The sequence below is a fragment of the Oncorhynchus mykiss genome, chromosome 16 (genome assembly GCF_013265735.2).
Source record: "Oncorhynchus mykiss isolate Arlee chromosome 16, USDA_OmykA_1.1, whole genome shotgun sequence".
Classification (NCBI taxonomy): Eukaryota; Metazoa; Chordata; class Actinopteri; order Salmoniformes; family Salmonidae; genus Oncorhynchus; species Oncorhynchus mykiss.
The window spans coordinates 42,192,190-42,211,008 of NC_048580.1; the positions used below are offsets into that span (position 1 = coordinate 42,192,190).

Sequence of the window (18,819 nt, forward strand, 5' to 3'; positions counted from 1 at the left end):
ACATTATACACAAACACACCAATAACACCATCCCCCAACATTTCTACTTCCATAGGCTACTACTGCGCAGGTTTGAAGGATCCACTTTATATTGCTTCTCAACATTTTTCCTCTCCTTTGATGTGTGATGAGAGAACTGGTAACTAAACTCAGCAAAAAAAATAAGAGTGCCCTTTTCAGGACCCTGTCCTTCAAAGATAATTCTTAAAAATACAAATAACTTCACAGATCTTCATTGTAAAGGGTTTAAACTCTGTTTCCCATGCTTGTTCAATGAACCATAAACAATTAATGAACATGCACCTGTGGAACGGTCGTTAAGACACTAACAGCTTATAGACAGTAGGCAATTAAGGTCACAGTTATAAAAACCTAGGACACTAAAGAGGCCTTTCTACTGACTCTGAAAAACACCAAAGGAAAGATGCACAGGGTCCCTGCTCATCTGCGTGAACGTGCCTTAGGCATGCTGCAAGGAGGCATGAGGACTGCAGATGTGGCCACGGCAATAAATTGCAATGTCCGTACTGTCAGACGCCTAAGACAGAGCTACAGGGAGACAGGACGGACAGCTGATCATCCTCGCAGTGGCAGACCACGTGTAACAACACCTGTACAGGATCGGTACATCCGAACATCACACCTGCGGGACAGGTACAGGATGGAAACAATAACTGCTTGAGTTACACCAGGAACGCACAATCCCTCCATCAGTGCTCAGACTGTCCGCAATAGCATGAGAGAGGCAGGATTGAGGGCTTGTAGGCCTGTTGTAAGGCAGGTCCTCACCAGACATCACCGGCAACAACATCGCCTATGGGCACAAACCCACTATCGCTGGACCACAGGACTGGCAAAAAGTGCTCTTCACTGACGAGTTGCGGTTTTGTCTCAACAGGGGTGATGGTCAGATTTGCGTTTATCGTCAAAGGAATGAGCGTTACACTGAAGCCTGTACTCTGGAGCGGGGTCAATTTGGAGGTGGAGGGTTCGTCATGGTCTGGGGCGTTGTGTCACAGCATCATCGGACTGAGCTTGTTGTCATTTCAGGCAATCTCAACGCTGTGCCTTACAGGGAAGACATCCTCCTTCCTCATGTGGTACCCTTCCTACAGGCTCATCCTGACATGACCCTCCAGCATGACAACGCCACCAGCCATACTGCTCGTTCTGTGCGTGATTTCCTGCAAGACAGGAATGTCCGTGTTCTGCCATGGCCAGCGAAGAGCCCGGATCTCAATCCCATTGAGCACGTCTGGGACCTGTTGGATCGGAGGGTGAGGGCTAGGGCCATTCCCCACAGAAATGTCCGGGAACTTGCAGGTGCCTTGGTGGAAGAGTAGGGTAACATCTCACAGCAAGAACTGGCAAATCTGGAGCAGTCCATGAGGAGGAGATGCACTGCAGTACTTAATGCAGCTGGTGACCACACCAGATACTGACTGTTACTTTGACCCCCCTTTGTTCAGGGACACATTATTCAATTTCTGTTAGTCACATGTCTGTGTAACTTGTTCAGTTTATGTCTTAGTTGTTGAATCTTGTTATGTTCATACAAATATTTACACATACTTACACATGAAAATAAATGCAGTTGACAGTGAGAGGACGTTTCTTTTTCTGCTGAGTTTATGTGGTAGAACTAACATGGGTGTGCTTGTTGCTATATATAAATGTATGTTGTCAATTGTAGACCTGGCACTCCTGTGTACTCATGGTCATCCATCATTCTACCATAACCAACACCAAAAAATACCATTGATGGAACTCTAAAGATAACCAAACTGTTATCAGGCTGTGTAAATGGAAAAAGACAAGTGTAAAAATGGTGTGCAGCAGTAACTGTATCTGTGTTACACAGCACTGAGGTCCCTGTCTGTTATTTAATCATGCTGCTGTTTGGAACTAAATGAAATTTAGTTTTTTAATTGCAAGCCATTCAAATAAGCAAAAAAAATTCTATTGAAAAAAGGTAAAACAAAGTGCAGCTAGCTTGCAGTCTTTCTGGCTTCAGTTTGAAGTGATTATGTTAGCTGTGTTGTTTGCTAGCTCCTCTGAACAACTGTCCTGAGGAGAGAGCACATTTATATGCCAGGATAAATCATGCATCATTAGCTCCTTGTTATGGATGTATCCAAATAAATGTCACTAGAAAACAGATTAAACTAGTTTTCAGGAGAAGACCCAGATGCAGACAGTGTCGTTGTAACAAAAGTGTATTACTAGAACAGGGGGCAGGCAAAATGACTGGTCAAGGGCAAGCAGAGGTCAGTAATCCAGATCAGAGTCCATAAGGTACAGAACAGCAGGCAGAGGTCAATAATCCAAGGTGATGTGACAAGGTACAGAACGGCAGGCAGGCTCAGGGCAGGCAGAATGGTCAACACCGGGAAAACAGGAACTAGAAAAAATACAGGCGCACTGGTAGGCTTGACGAACAAAACGAACTGGCAACAGACAAGAGTACACAGATATAAATACACTGGGAATAATGGAGAAGATGGGCGACACCTGGAGGGGGGTGGAGACAAGCGCAAAGACAGGTGAAACAGATCAGGGTGAGACATAAACAAATGCAAATACAGCTACTTTGCTGTTATTCTGGCAGGACTTTTTGATGTGACTAAGTTAGCCGTAGTTGTCTAGCTAGCAAGCATGGGATAAGCACAGTTGCCAGCCAGTATTGCAATGGGACATTTAGAACAAACTATTGGGTCGCGTCAATAGATACAAAACCAAAAGACTGAATGACGGGGTCGGGTCTCTAGCAAACGGACCGATCAGCCAGCTTGGGTAGCAACTCTATATCTTGTGGAAGGATGAAATATGTATTAATAAATTCATCAATATAACATTTTTAAAGAAAAATATGTCAATCATTTGAATATGTTCGTAACCAATTGGTAACCCAGGATGTTGAACACATTTCTCCCTGTAAATTAAAACATTTCATAGCGGCAAACGTGTTAAATTATAGCCATGGTATTAAGTGGTAATGCCGGTGTTGTGCCAGAATCCCCCGCTGTCTTCATTGCTGCGACTTGCTTGCTAGTTGAGATTGCTGCTCTTCGCTCAATTGTCAGTTTAGCCTACATTTCACTGATCTTAGTAGCAGAAAGCATTTTTGTCAGCAGTTTTCGGTTTGGCTATTTGTTTCAAGTGTATGTGGCGGTTCTAACTTGTAAGGCGTCCCCCTTCAGCGCCCGCGCCCGGGGCGGCAAGATACCCATACCTAAATCCGCTATTGATTTTTGTATGTCTATAAATAATAATCTCTCCCATGCCTTATTCTACTAGTATTTTTGAAAGCGTAAGGATAATAATTCAGCCATAGTTGTTCTGAAATGTTTATTGCTTGCCAACATTTTACTCCCTCCTTTATGTTTAATATAACACACATACATTAATTATTAATTTTGGTTGCCTATCCTGACGTGAAGTTTGTTCTATAGAAAGTATTTGACTCTGATGTGTGTCACAGAAAGTATTTGACTCTAGCCACAAAATTAAGGAAATTAGAGGGGGAGGGGATGATTCTGGCAGGGGGGGGGGGGGGGGAGATTTTTGGCACAATACCTGTTCTCCACTTCATCTCGGGCCTAACAACACCGTGCCAATATATCCTCCAAACACTGGCTTCTCGTGCATTATCACTTAAATACCATGGATATAATTTAACACGTTTGCACTATTTAAATGTGTTAATTTACAGGGAGAAATGTGTCGTCTTCCTTTCCTTCTCTTCACCTTTCCACACCCTCCTTGCTTCACTCTTTTTACTCACTTAATTTTCCCTTCTCCTTCCTCTCCAATCTGTATTAATAAATAGCATACTATTAGATAAAATACTTTGGTTAACAGCTTCCCATCGCTTGCCTAATTTCTGTATTTTATCTCAAAAACTTTGTTTGGAAAAATTAATTGTCAGGCTCTGTAATCATATCTTTACCTTTCCTTCTCTGTCTCCTTTACTCTTTTTCCTATCCAGTCTTCCTCCTCTCCTTCCTCTCCACTGCTAATGTTATCCATGAACATTTCTAACTATTTTTCACACTACTATCATCATGCCAAACCATTTAAATTTTAATCTACAAAAATATTCTCAGAATTAATTGTGCATTCATTTAATACAACCATATTTTCAAAATAGCCAGTCCACTGCATGTTTACATGGGGACGTTTTTTAACCTAGCTATAACAGTAGCTAGCTAACTTAGTCTACATAGCTAACGTTCACTAGCATAACCTATTTAAAACCTTATAGAGCAGATCATCTATCTATATAATAAATTGTGACATTATAACATCACTAGCTAGTATCTCAAACGATTGTAACTTATCTGGCTTGAAAAGACGTTTGTGCTGATGTTGTGGTTTCACCTGACAAATGCTAGCTTCTGGCCGAGTTTTCCACAGCAGTTTTCTCTAAAACTATCGCGAGCAAGTAATTAGTAGAAGAAGAAGAGTGAATGAAGCTGCTATGGCGAGCAGCCCCCTCTGCTGGACAAAACAAGCACAACGCGATTGAGACGTCAACCGGTAGGCTCTTCTGCCCGGTCTTTCTTGCCAAGTAAAATATTCCATTTTGCGGTCTGTTTTTAACGCACAGCCGGGGACAGGCCACCCATTGACATGAGTGGGTTGACGGTAGAGGGTCCTGTATAAATACAAACTCACTTCCTTGACAACTTCCTTCACAACAGTGCTACTCAACAGCTATGCGCTGCTATGCAAAGCGCAAGACGTATGAATGCCCTGCCTTCTGCAGAGGCCGCATTGCAGTAAATGCTGTATTCTGTAGGTCACTACAGACGTCAGACTGACCATGCAAAACCTTTTACTTGACTCACAAGTAGTTCATATATTGGCCACTAGGGGCCGGCACAATAGCAACACATAAATCACATGTTTTATAAGGAAAAAAGAGAGTAGAAAATAAACGATTTACAATGCTTACACAGGACAAATAGATTTTAACGTAGGAAAATGGAATAGTGTAAATTCTCATTAAACAACCTATCTATTATGAAACATACGCATTATCCAAAATTAGAGACATCTATATAGTGCTTCAAAAGGAGAAACACCTATTTTGGGACTAGGGTTTGAGGTGAACCTTGACCCAGATGCCGGCTAATAGCTCTTTGGTGAACTCCTATGCCTTCTTGGGTTTACACTGACTCTTCGAAGGAGCGCACTGAATAAGAGTCTGACAACACTTTACTAGACCGTGATGAGGTATTTCTGAAGGATTTGAAGGTTGTAGGTTATATTTGAGTTATCCGGTTCTAAACACATAAAATGTTTTGCATGTATTTGACCATGGCTGGGGAAAAAAAGAGGAGGAAAATGTAATGAATCAACAGGCAGGGAAATGAATGCGCCTTGCTTTTCATAACATAACATACAAACATAAAGGTAAATACAAAAATAAAGGAATCAGCAACATAAAGGGTCTTAATAGGGCCGACACCATTCTTCCAGTAGAAATTCCATAATTTGGTGTTTTGTTGATGGTGGTGGAAAATGTTGTCTCAGGAGCTGCTCCAGAGTCTCCCATAAGTGTTCAATTAGGTTGAGATCTGGTGACTGTGAGACACACACACACACACACACACACACACACACACACACACACACACACACACACACACACACACACACACACACACTTTAAACCCCTCTTTCAAAGTCACTGAGATCTCTTCTAGCCATGGTAACCAAAATAATGGGCAACTGGGCATTTTTATACATGACCCTCAGCATGATGGTATGTTAAGTAATTGCTTAATTAACTCAGGAATCACACCTGTTCGGAAGCACCTACTTTCAGTATACTTTGTATCCCTCATTTCCTCAAGTGTTTCCTTTATTTTGGCAGTTACAGTACCTGCAGATCACAAAAGCATGTAAAATGTAACTCAACAGAGCAAAAATGCTTGTGTTTCCACTCAGGTGCACACAGAGCAGAGTTCTGGAAATCTCTGCAACCTTATCCAGAACCTAATCAGTCACCATGCTGATCCAACTGGTCTAAATCAACCTGGAGTTAAGTCTTGATTTACAGAATAAAACATGTAAAAACCTTTGAAGTCAATCGGACTCACAACAAGTCAATGTGTGATGAGAACACTGAATCCAGAATGCTGATTCCGCTTCATACCCTGTGTTTTCATCATCCCACATCTACTATTAACGCCAAAGTTAACAGACATTTAAACTGTCACTTAATATAAGCTTTTCATGAGTGACGGCTGTACAATTTAGTGTTTAGATAGTGACCTCGCGTAACTGAAACTTCACCTGGCAGGTTCCAAACATCTTTTGCACATCTGAGGTAGAGAGGTCACAGATGTTCCACAACAGCTTTTCTAAACACCAAAGCTTTGTTTAATAGAAAGGAATTACATGCATACAGTGAATTTGGAAAGTATTCAGACCCATTCACTTTTTCCACACTTTGTTACGTTACAGCCTTATTCTAAAATTGATGAAATAAAAAATAATTGTGATATTTCAGTGTACATTTAAAAAAAAAAAAATTGCAAACATTTCTAAAAACCTGTTTTTGCTTTGTCATTATGGGTTATTGTGTGTAGATGGATGAGGGGGGAAAACGATTTAATGCATTTTAGAATAAGGCTGTAATGTAACAGAATGTGGAAAAAGTGAAGGGGTCTGAATGCTTTCTGAATGCACTGTATATTCGCAGTCTGTGCTGTCGTGCTCATGTGCAGACGGAGTACCTATTTTTATAATACCAAGAATCTTCTTTCTCAAGCTTGCTTTATTGAATTTGACGTCCCATGGACACACACTACTCTCACACTCTCTGGCCTATTCTTTTTGCCAGGTCATTATTTGGGAAAGTATATACAGTGCATTGCGAAAGTATTCGGCCCCCTTTAACTTTGCGACCTTTTGCCACATTTCAGGCTTCAAACATAAAGATATAAAACTGTGTTTTTTGTGAAGAATCAACAACAAGTGGGACACAATCATGAAGTGGAACGACATTTATTGGATATTTCAAACTTTTTTAACAAATCAAAAACTGAAAAATTGGGCGTGCAAAATTATTCAGCCCCTTTACTTTCAGTGCAGCAAACTCTCTCCAGAAGTTCAGTGAGGATCTCTGAATGATCCAATGTTGACCTAAATGACTAATGATGATAAATACAATCCACCTGTGTGTAATCAAGTCTCCGTATAAATGCACCTGCACTGTGATAGTCTCAGAGGTCCGTTAAAAGCGCAGAGAGCATCATGAAGAACAAGGAACACACCAGGCAGGTCCGAGATACTTTTGTGAAGAAGTTTAAAGCCGGATTTGGATACAAAAAGATTTCCCAAGCTTTAAACATCCCAAGGAGCACTGTGCAAGCGATAATATTGAAATGGAAGGAGTATCAGACCACTGCAAATCTACCAAGACCTGGCAGTCCCTCTAAACTTTCAGCTCATACAAGGAGAAAACTGATCAGAGATGCAGCCAAGAGGCCCATGATCACTCTGGATGAACTGCAGAGATCTACAGCTGAGGTGGGAGACTCTGTCCATAGGACAACAATCAGTCGTATATTGCACAAATCTGGCCTTTATGGAAGAGTGGCAAGAAGAAAGCCATTTCTTAAAGATATCCATAAAAAGTGTTGTTTAAAGTTTGCCACAAGCCACCTGGGAGACACACCAAACATGTGGAAGAAGGTGCTCTGGTCAGATGAAACCAAAATTGAACTTTTTGGCAACAATGCAAAACGTTATGTTTGGCGTAAAAGCAACACAGCTGAACACACCATCCCCACTGTCAAACATGGTGGTGGCAGCATCATGGTTTGGGCCTGCTTTTCTTCAGCAGGGACAGGGAAGATGGTTAAAATTGATGGGAAGATGGATGTGTTACGGTGAGTGAATGAGGACCCAAAAGCGAACTAACTTAAACAGAGCTTCTTTAATAACCAAACATAGGTAGGCTCAGATAGACCGGCAGATTCCGACAGGACAGGACAAGGTTACATCAAACATGACGATAGTCTGGCTCAGGCATGAAACACAACAAACAAGAATCCGACAAAGACAGGAGCAGAAACAGAGAGAGATATAGGGACCTAATCAGAGGGAAAAAGGGAACAGGTGGGAAACGGGGTGAATGGGTAGTTAGGAGGAGACAAGGAACAGCTGGGGGAAAGCGGGGGAGAAAAGGTAACCTAATACGACCAGCAGAGGGAGACAGGGTGAAAGGAAAGGACAGAAAGACACAACATGACAATACATGACAGTACCCCCCCACTCACCGAGCGCCTCCTGGCGCACTCGAGGAGGAAACCTGGCGGCAACGGAGGAAATCCTCGATCAGCGCACGGTCCAGCACGTCCCGAGAGGGAACCCAACTCCTCTCCTCAGGACCGTACCCCTCCCAATCAACGAGGTACTGGTGACCACGGCCCCGAGGACGCATGTCCAAAATCCTGCGGACCCTGTAGATGGGTGCGCCCTCGACAAGGATGGGGGGGGGGGGGGGAAGACGAGCGGGGGCGCGAAGAACGGGCTTAATACAGGAGACATGGAAGACCGGGTGGACGCGACGAAGGTATCGCGGAAGAAGAAGTCGAACTCGCGACAGGATTAATGACCCGAGAAATACGGAACGGACCAATGAACCGCGGGGTCAACTTGCGAGAAGCCGTCTTAAGGGGAAGGTTCTGAGTGGAGAGCCAAACTCTCTGACCGCGACAATATCTAGGACTCTTAGTTCTACGCTTATTAGCAGCCCTCACAGTCTGCGTCCTATAACGGCAAAGTGCAGACCTGACCCTCTTCCAGGTGCGCTCGCAACGTTGGACAAAAGCCTGAGCGGAGGGGACGCTGGACTCGGCGAACTGAGATGAGAACAGCGGAGGCTGGTACCCGAGGCTACTCTGAAAAGGAGATAGCCCGGTCGCAGATGAAGGAAGCGAGTTGTGGGCGTATTCTGCCCAGGGGAGCTGTTCTGACCAAGACGCAGGGTTGCGAAAAGAAAGACTGCGTAAGATGCGACCAATAGTCTGATTGGCCCGTTCTGCTTGACCGTTAGACTGGGGGTGAAAGCCGGAAGAGAGACTGACGGAAGCCCCAATCAAACGGCAAAACTCCCTCCAAAATTGAGACGTGAATTGCGGACCTCTGTCCGAAACGACGTCTGACGGAAGGCCATGAATTCTGAAAACATTCTCGATGATGATTTGTGCCGTCTCTTTAGCAGAAGGAAGCTTAGCAAGGGGAATGAAATGAGCCGCCTTAGAGAACCTATCGACAACCGTAAGAATAACAGTCTTCCCCGCTGACGAAGGCAGTCCGGTGACAAAATCTAAGGCGATGTGAGACCACGGTCGAGAGGGAATGGGAAGCGGCCTGAGACGGCCGGCAGGAGGGGAGTTACCGGACTTAGTCTGCGCGCAGACCGAACAAGCAGCCACGAAACGACGCGTGTCATGCTCCCGGGTGGGCCACCAAAAACGCTGGCGAATGGAAGCAAGCGTACCCCGAACGCCAGGGTGGCCGGCTAACTTGGCAGAGTGAGCCCACTGAAGAACGGCCAGACGAGTAGGAACGGGAACGAAAAGAAGGTTCCTAGGACAAGCGCGCGGCGACGGAGTATGAGTGAGCGCTTGCTTTACCTGCCTCTCAATTCCCCAGACAGTCAACCCGACAACACGCCCCTCAGGGAGAATCCCCTCGGGGTCAGTGGAGGCTACTGAAGAACTAAAGAGACGAGATAAAGCATCAGGCTTGGTGTTCTTAGAGCCCGGACGATAAGAAATCACGAACTCGAAACGAGCGAAAAACAGCGCCCAACGCGCCTGACGCGCATTAAGTCGTTTGGCAGAACGGATGTACTCAAGGTTCCTATGGTCAGTCCAAACGACAAAAGGAACGGTCGCCCCCTCCAACCACTGTCGCCATTCGCCTAGGGCTAACCGGATGGCGAGCAGTTTGCGGTTTCCCACATCATAGTTACGTTCCGACGGCGACAGGCGATGAGAAAAATACGCGCATGGGTGGACCTTGTCGTCAGAGAGGGAGCGCTGAGAAAGAATGGCTCCCACGCCCACCTCTGACGCGTCAACCTCGACAACGAACTGTCTAGAGACGTCAGGTGTAACAAGGATAGGAGCGGATGTAAAACGATTCTTGAGGAGATCAAAAGCTCCCTGGGCGGAAACGGACCACTTAAAGCACGTCTTGACAGAAGTAAGGGCTGTGAGAGGAGCTGCCACCTGACCGAAATTACGGATGAAACGACGATAGAAGTTCGCGAAGCCGAGAAAGCGCTGCAGCTCGACGCGTGACTTAGGGGCGGGCCAATCAATGACAGCTTGGACCTTAGCGGGATCCATCTTAATGCCTTCAGCGGAAATAACAGAACCGAGAAATGTGACGGAGGAGGCATGAAAAGTGCACTTCTCAGCCTTCACAAAAAGACAATTCTCTAAAAGGCGCTGGAGGACACGTCGAACGTGCTGAAGATGAATCTGGAGTGACGGTGAAAAAATCAGGATATCGTCAAGGTAAACGAAAACAAAGATGTTCAGCATGTCTCTCAGGACATCATTGACTAATGCCTGAAAGACAGCTGGAGCGTTAGCGAGGCCGAAAGGAAGAACCCGGTATTCAAAGTGCCCTAACGGAGTGTTAAACGCCGTCTTCCACTCGTCCCCCTCCCTGATGCGCACGAGATGGTAAGCGTTACGAAGGTCCAACTTAGTGAAAAACCTGGCTCCCTGCAGGATCTCGAAGGCTGAAGACATAAGAGGAAGCGGATAACGATTCTTAACTGTTATGTCATTCAGCCCTCGATAATCTATGCAGGGGCGCAGAGACCCGTCCTTCTTCTTGACAAAAAAAACCCCCGCTCCGGCGGGAGAGGAGGAGGGGACTATGGTACCGGCGTCAAGAGCTACAGACAAATAATCCTCGAGAGCCTTACGTTCGGGAGCCGACAGAGAGTATAGTCTACCCCGGGGGGGAGTGGTTCCCGGAAGGAGATCAATACTACAATCATACGACCGGTGTGGAGGGAGAGAGGTGGCCCTGGACCGACTGAACACCGTGCGCAGATCGTGATATTCCTCCGGCACCCCTGTCAAATCACCAGGCTCCTCCTGTGAAGAAGAGACAGAGGAAACAGGAGGGATAGCAGACATTAAACATTTCACATGACAAGAGACGTTCCAGGAGAGGATAGAATTACTAGACCAATTAATGGAAGGATTATGACAAACTAGCCAGGGATGGCCCAAAACAACAGGTGTAAAAGGTGAACGAAAAATCAAAAAAGAAATGGTTTCGCTATGATTACCAGAACCAGTGAGGGTTAAAGGTAGCGTCTCACGCTGAATCCTGGGGAGAGGACTACCATCCAGGGCGAACAAGGCCGTGGACTCCCTTAACTGTCTGAAAGGAATGTCATGTTCCCGAGCCCAGGTCTCGTCCATAAAACAGCCCTCCGCCCCAGAGTCTATTAAGGCACTGCAGGAAGCTGACGAACCGGTCCAGCGTAGATGGACCGACAAGGTAGTGCAGGATCTTGAAGGAGAGACAGGAGTAGTAGCGCTCACCAGTAGCCCTCCGCTTACTGATGAGCTCTGGCTTTTACTGGACATGAAGTGACAAAATGACCAGCAGAACCGCAATAGAGACAGAGGCGGTTGGTGATTCTCCGTTCCCTCTCCTTAGTCGAGATGCGGATACCTCCCAGCTGCATAGGCTCAGCTCCCGAGCCGGCAGAGGAAGATGGTAGTGATGCGGAGAGGGGGGCAACGGAGAGCGCGAGCTCCTTTCCACGAGCTCGGTGACGAAGATCAACCCGTCGCTCAATGCGAATAGCGAGTTCAATCAAGGAATCCACGCTGGAAGGAACCTCCCGGGAGAGAATCTCATCCTTTACCTCTGCGCGGAGACCCTCCAGAAGACGAGCGAGCAAGGCCGGCTCGTTCCAGCCACTGGAGGCAGCAAGAGTGCGAAACTCAATAGAGTAGTCTGTTATGGATCGATTGCCTTGACATAGGGAAGACAGGGCCCTGGAAGCCTCCTCCCCAAAAACAGATCGATCAAAAACCCGTATCATCTCCTCCTTAAAGTCCTGATACTGGTTAGTACACTCAGCCCTTGCCTCCCAGATTGCCGTGCCCCACTCACGAGCCCGTCCAGTAAGGAGAGATATGACGTAGGCGACACGAGCAGTGCTCCTGGCGTAAGTGTTGGGCTGGAGAGAAAACACAATATCACACTGGGTGAGGAACGAGCGGCATTCAGTGGGCTCCCCAGAGTAACACGGCGGGTTATTGATTCTGGGCTCCGGAGATTCGAAAGCCCTGGAAGTGGCCGGTGGATCGAGGCGGAGATGGTGAACCTGTTCTGTGAGGTTGGAGACTTGGGTGGCCAGGGTCTCAACGGCATGTCGAGCAGCAGACAATTCCTGCTCGTGTCTGCCTAGCATCGCTCCCTGGATCTCGACGGCTGAGTGGAGAGGATCCGAAGTCGCTGGGTCCATTCTTGGTCGGATTCTTCTGTTACGGTGAGTGAATGAGGACCCAAAAGCGAACTAACTTAAACAGAGCTTCTTTAATAACCAAACATAGGTAGGCTCAGATAGACCGGCAGATTCCGACAGGACAGGACAAGGTTACATCAAACATGACGATAGTCTGGCTCAGGCATGAAACACAACAAACAAGAATCCGACAAAGACAGGAGCAGAAACAGAGAGAGATATAGGGACCTAATCAGAGGGAAAAAGGGAACAGGTGGGAAACGGGGTGAATGGGTAGTTAGGAGGAGACAAGGAACAGCTGGGGGAAAGCGGGGGAGAAAAGGTAACCTAATACGACCAGCAGAGGGAGACAGGGTGAAAGGAAAGGACAGAAAGACACAACATGACAATACATGACAGGATGGAGCCAAATACAGGACCATTCTGGAAGAAAACCTGATGGAGTCTGCAAAAGACCTGAGACTGGGACGGAGATTTGTCTTCCAACAAGACAATGATCCAAAACATAAAGCAAAATCTACAATGGAATTGTTCAAAAATAAACATATCCAGGTGTTAGAATGGCCAAGTCAAAGTCCAGACCTGAATCCAATCGAGAATCTGTGGAAAGAACTGAAAACTGCTGTTCACAAATGCTCTCCCTCCAACCTCACTGAGCTCGAGCTGTTTTGCAAGGAGGAATGGGAAAAAATTTCAGTCTCTCGATGTGCAAAATTGATAGAGACATACCCCAAGCAACTTACAGCTGTAATCACAGCAAAAGGTGGCGCTACAAAGTATTAACTTAAGGGGGCTGAATAATTTTGCACGCCCAATTTTTCAGTTTTTGATTTGTTAAAAAAGTTTGAAATATCCAATAAATGTCGTTCCACTTCATGATTGTGTCCCAGTTGTTGTTGATTCTTCACAAAAAAATACAGTTTTATATCTTTATGTTTGAAGCCTGAAATGTGGCAAAAGGTTGCAAAGTTCAAGGGGGCCGAATACTTTCGCAATGCACTGTATCTTCTCACTGACTCTGGGGCCGACGAGAGTTTTTGGACGCTACCCTGGCGTCTGAGCTGAACGTCCCCACTCAGCACCTCTCCATTCTCATGGACGTTAGAGCGCTGGACTGGCGCTCTACAGGCCGAGTCACTCACAACACCACTCCCATCCACTTACGGGTGTCAGGGAACCCCAGCGAGACGATCCAGTTCTTGCTCATCAAGTCCCCTCTGATTCCCGTGGTATTGGGATTCTCCTGGCTCCAACGACACAATCCCCTCATTAACTGGTCTATTGGTGTCATCATGGGCTGAAGCCCGTTCCCGTTCAGGCCCATTGCCTGAAGTCAGCACAACCTGCCCTGGGACGTCTTCCTGGGGAATTGGAAGGTGCCCCAGACCTCTCCGCCATTCCCGCGGAGTACCATAACATCCGGGAGGTGTTCAACAAGGCCTGGGCCACATCGTTTCCGCCGCACCGACCCTATGACTGCGGGATTGACTTTCTCCCTAGCACCACACCGCACCGGGGACATCTGTACTCTCTGTCGGGACTGGAGACCAAGGCTATGGTACCTACATTGGGAACTCCCTAGCTTCTGGATTTATCCGTCCCTCTTCCTTTCCCGCCGGAGCAGGCATCTTCTTCGTGGAGAAAAAGGACAAGACCCTGTGCCCATGCATTGACTACCGGGGACTCAACGACATTACGGTTAAAAACCGTTACCCTCTACCACTCATCTCCGGCCCTGATAACCGGATGTTCGTTCCCGACACTGTCCATTCCGCAGTCCTGGAGTGGGCCAACTCCTTCAGACTGGCCTGCCACCCAGGCGCCCGTCAGATCTTGGCCTTTTTGCAACAGCGCTTTTGGTGGCCTACCAAGGTCCCTGACATGTCCACATTTGTCACAGCTTGCACAGTTGTGCACAGAATAAGACTCCTCGGCTGGTGGATTGGTTCTCCAAAGCCGCCCACTTCATTCCTCTCCCCAAACTACCCTCTGCCAAAGAGACGGTCCAGCTCATGGTGCAGCACGTCTTCCGGATCCATGGACTGCCCGTGGACATGGTCTCCGACCGGGGTCCTCAGTTCTCATCCCAGTTATGGAAGGCGTTCTGCACCCTCATTGGGTCATCGGCCAGCATGTCCTCCGGGTTCCACCCCCAGTCCAACGGCCTGTCGGAGTGAGCCAACCAGGACCTTGAGACCACCCTGTGCTGCCTGGTCTCTGCCAACCCCACCACCTGGAGCCAGCTGTTTGTGTGGGTCGAATATGCTTGCAACACCCTTCCCTTCTCTGCCACGGGCCTATCTCCCTTCAAGTGTTCCCTGGGATATCAGCTCCTGCTCTTCCCTGAGCAGGAAGAGGAGGTCGGCATACCTTCTGTCCAGATGTTTGTTCGCCTACTGACCCGGTCGGCCCTCGTCAAGACCACCTCCATGTATCAACGACAAGCGGATCGCCATCGGACCTCGGCTCCCCGGTATCATCTCGGACAGAAGGTATGGTTCTCCACCCGAGATCTGCCTGTCCGGATGGAGTTTCGCAAACTGTCCCCCCGGCAAACTGTTCCCCATCTCCAAGGTCATTAGCCCCTTCTACTGTTCGTCTTCTGTTGCCCCTTACCCTTCGTATATACCCCACCTTTCATGTGTCCCGTATCAAGTCCGTGTCTCACAGTCCCTTGTCTTCCATTTCCAGGCCCACCCCTCCTCCCCGGGTCGTCAATGGCCGCCTGGCGTACACGGTGAGATGCCTCCTGAGGGTTCGACCAGGGGGCAGGTGTTTCCAGTACCTAGTTGACTGAGATTGTTATGGCCCGGAGGAGAGGTGCTGGGTCCCCGCTAGAGCCATCCTGGACCCAGCCCTCATTGCAGACTTCCACCACTGGCACCCCGGTCAACCAGGTATGCGCCCAGGTAGCCGCCCCGGGGGGGGGGGTACTGTCACACCCTGATCTGTTTCAGCTGTCTTTGTGCTTGTCTCCACCCCGCCCCAGCTGTCGTCCATCTTCCCCATTATCCCGTGTACTTGTACCTCTGTTTTCTATTTGTCTGTTGCCAATTCGTCTTGTTTGTCAAGCTTACCAGTGGTTGTCCGGCCAGCTCCTGTCTTTTCTCAGCCTCTCTTTTTCTCGCCCTCCTGGTTTTTGAACCTTGCCGGTCCTGAGCTTGAACCCGTCCGCCTGATCACTCTGCCTGACCCTGAACCTGCCTGCTGTCCGGTACCATTGCCACTATCTGGATTTCCGACCTCTGCCTGACCTGACCCTGAGCCTGCCTGCCTGCCGTCCTGTACCTTTGCCTCTGTTGCTGTAATAAACATTGTTACTTTGACACGGTCTGCATCTGGGTTTTACCTTATCCTGATAAATATGATGTCAAGATGAGCCAATGGGGCCAAAGTTTAGGGAGAGTCAATAATGTCACCACACAGTTCACTGGCATATGTCTGGTTATAGTACCTATAGCAGGCATCAGTATGGTTGTACCTCAATGATTTTGTCGAAAGGGGATGTTTATGATACTACAGTGAGTATATAAGCTTTTCAGGAAGTATATTATATTTCCTTGAGATAATTGGGTGACTGACAAAATGATGGGGTTTTATTTGGATTAAAAATCTAAACCTATTTCAGTTTGCATTTAGGCCAATTTGACTGAAATCCTGTGCTTTCCCCATCCACTCAAAGTGAGAGAAAGACTCATTGGAATGCCTTAGTTAAAGAGTGCTGGTCATTCTGTACACAGAACATATTTTTCGTTGGGCATGGCATGGGGGTAGAGGGTGGATGAATCTTCCACAAAGTAAAGACTTTTCCATACGATTCCATGGCATACATCCAAGGTATTTCCCAACTGTGACATTCATTATTCATCGCATACATTCAGAGGTTTGGGTGGTCAATGGTTAGACTGTGATGGTGTTTGAAACTGAAGTATTGAAACTGAAGTTATTGAAACTAAAGTACAGTATAGTGATTCTTGTAAGCAAGCAATTCCATCACACACAATACAGTACTTCATGTACTATCTACTGTAGACAGTCTCCTAGAAAGAAATGTAATATGTAAGTGTAACCATTTGACATGCCAACTGTATGTGTGACTATATATGGTATGAAAACCTTTTGATTTAATGCCTAAATACCACTGATTTAATCAGACTGCTCCCACTGGACAGTTACTGTACCTCTCTTTTGACCTTATATATTTGCTCTACTGAGGAGGCAAGTATCTTGGCGATCTCTTTGACCCCACACTGCTGGTAGAGTTTTGACAGTTGGTGCTGTGTACCTTGGCAGTGCCATGGTAGTCGAGAGGTACAGTATATTACAAATGGCAGAGGTTCTAGGAACCTTCATGCCTGGAATCCACTGGGACAGCTGGAGATGAACGCTGACTCCACAGTGTCAGGCACTTTCAAAATGGGACCTTTTAATGCTTAATATGCATTCATCTCTCCTTTCATTCCCTGGAAGCATGCTTCTTATTTATTGAAATGTTTTATTGTGTTTTATTAAAACAACTTGGGGATAACTGTGGAGATAGAGGGGCAGCCAAAGCATGTGCTCTACGATTACAAACAGTTCTTTAGGCAGACCTAAGCACTCAAATGAAATATCACTCAAATGTCCCAACCCACAAATTATTTTGATGGAAAACTCTCATTGTATAGTTGATTTAAAGAAAAATCTTTATCATTCAGGGATTTAAAAAAAATCCAAGTAATATTAGCCAATACAAGAGAAGAAGAGATATTCATGTGCAATGAATTCTATAGAAACAGAATATATAAATACATATACAGTATTTCAATGATTACTAGAAAATCTTTCTTGTGTTTTTTTTTACAGGGCTTGGAAGCCAGTGCAGTGAGTTTTCATAATGAGCGTATTAACATATACAGTGCCTTGCGAAAGTATTCGGCCCCCTTGAACTTTGCGACCTTTTGCCACATTTCAGGCTTCAAACATAAAGATATAAAACTGTATTTTTTTGTGAAGAATCAACAACAACTGGGACACAATCATGAAGTGGAACGGCATTTATTGGATATTTCAAACTTTTTTAACAAATCAAAAACTGAAAAATTGGGCGTGCAAAATTATTCAGCCCCCTTAAGTTAATACTTTGTAGCGCCACCTTTTGCTGCGATTACAGCTGTAAGTCGTTTGGGGTATGTCTCTATCAGTTTTGCACATCGAGAGACTGAAATTTTTTCCCATTCCTCCTTGCAAAACAGCTCGAGCTCAGTGAGGTTGGATGGAGAGCATTTGTGAACAGCAGTTTTCAGTTCTTTCCACAGATTCTCGATTGGATTCAGGTCTGGACTTTGACTTGGCCATTCTAACACCTGGATATGTTTATTTTTTAACCATTCCATTGTAGATTTTGCTTTATGTTTTGGATCATTGTCTTGTTGGAAGACAAATCTCCGTCCCAGTCTCAGGTCTTTTGCAGACTCCATCAGGTTTTCTTCCAGAATGGTCCTGTATTTGGCTCCATCCATCTTCCCATCAATTTTAACCATCTTCCCTGTCCCTGCTGAAGAAAAGCAGGCCCAAACCATGATGCTGCCACCACCATGTTTGACAGTGGGGATGGTGTGTTCAGCTGTGTTGCTTTTACGCCAAACATAACGTTTTGCATTGTTGCCAAAAAGTTCAATTTTGGTTTCATCTGACCAGAGCACCTTCTTCGACATGTTTGGTGTCTCTCCCAGGTGGCTTGTGGCAAACTTTAAACAACACTTTTTATGGATATCTTTAAGAAATGGCTTTCTTCTTGCCACTCTTCCATAAAGGCCAGATTTGTGCAATATACGACTGATTGTTGTCCTATGGACAGAGTCTCCCACCTCAGCTGTAGATCTCTGCAGTTCATCCAGAGTGATCATGGGCCTCTTGGCTGCATCTCTGATCAGTCTTCTCCTTGTATGAGCTGAAAGTTTAGAGGGACGGCCAGGTCTTGGTAGATTTGCAGTGGTCTGATACTCCTTCCATTTCAATATTATCGCTTGCACAGTGCTCCTTGGGATGTTTAAAGCTTGGGAAATCTTTTTGTATCCAAATCCGGCTTTAAACTTCTTCACAACAGTATCTCGGACCTGCCTGGTGTGTTCCTTGTTCTTCATGATGCTCTCTGCGCTTTTAACGGACCTCTGAGACTATCACAGTGCAGGTGCATTTATACGGAGACTTGATTACACACAGGTGGATTGTATTTATCATCATTAGTCATTTAGGTCAACATTGGATCATTCAGAGATCCTCACTGAACTTCTGGAGAGAGTTTG

The 18,819-nt window shown here is 46.2% G+C and overlaps 1 long non-coding RNA gene across 1 annotated transcript in view; it reads right to left on the minus strand.

The window, feature by feature from the left end:
- Positions 1-18,819, minus strand: part of LOC118939538 — a 49,395-nt gene that overhangs the window by 10,819 nt on the left and 19,757 nt on the right. The window lies entirely within an intron of this gene.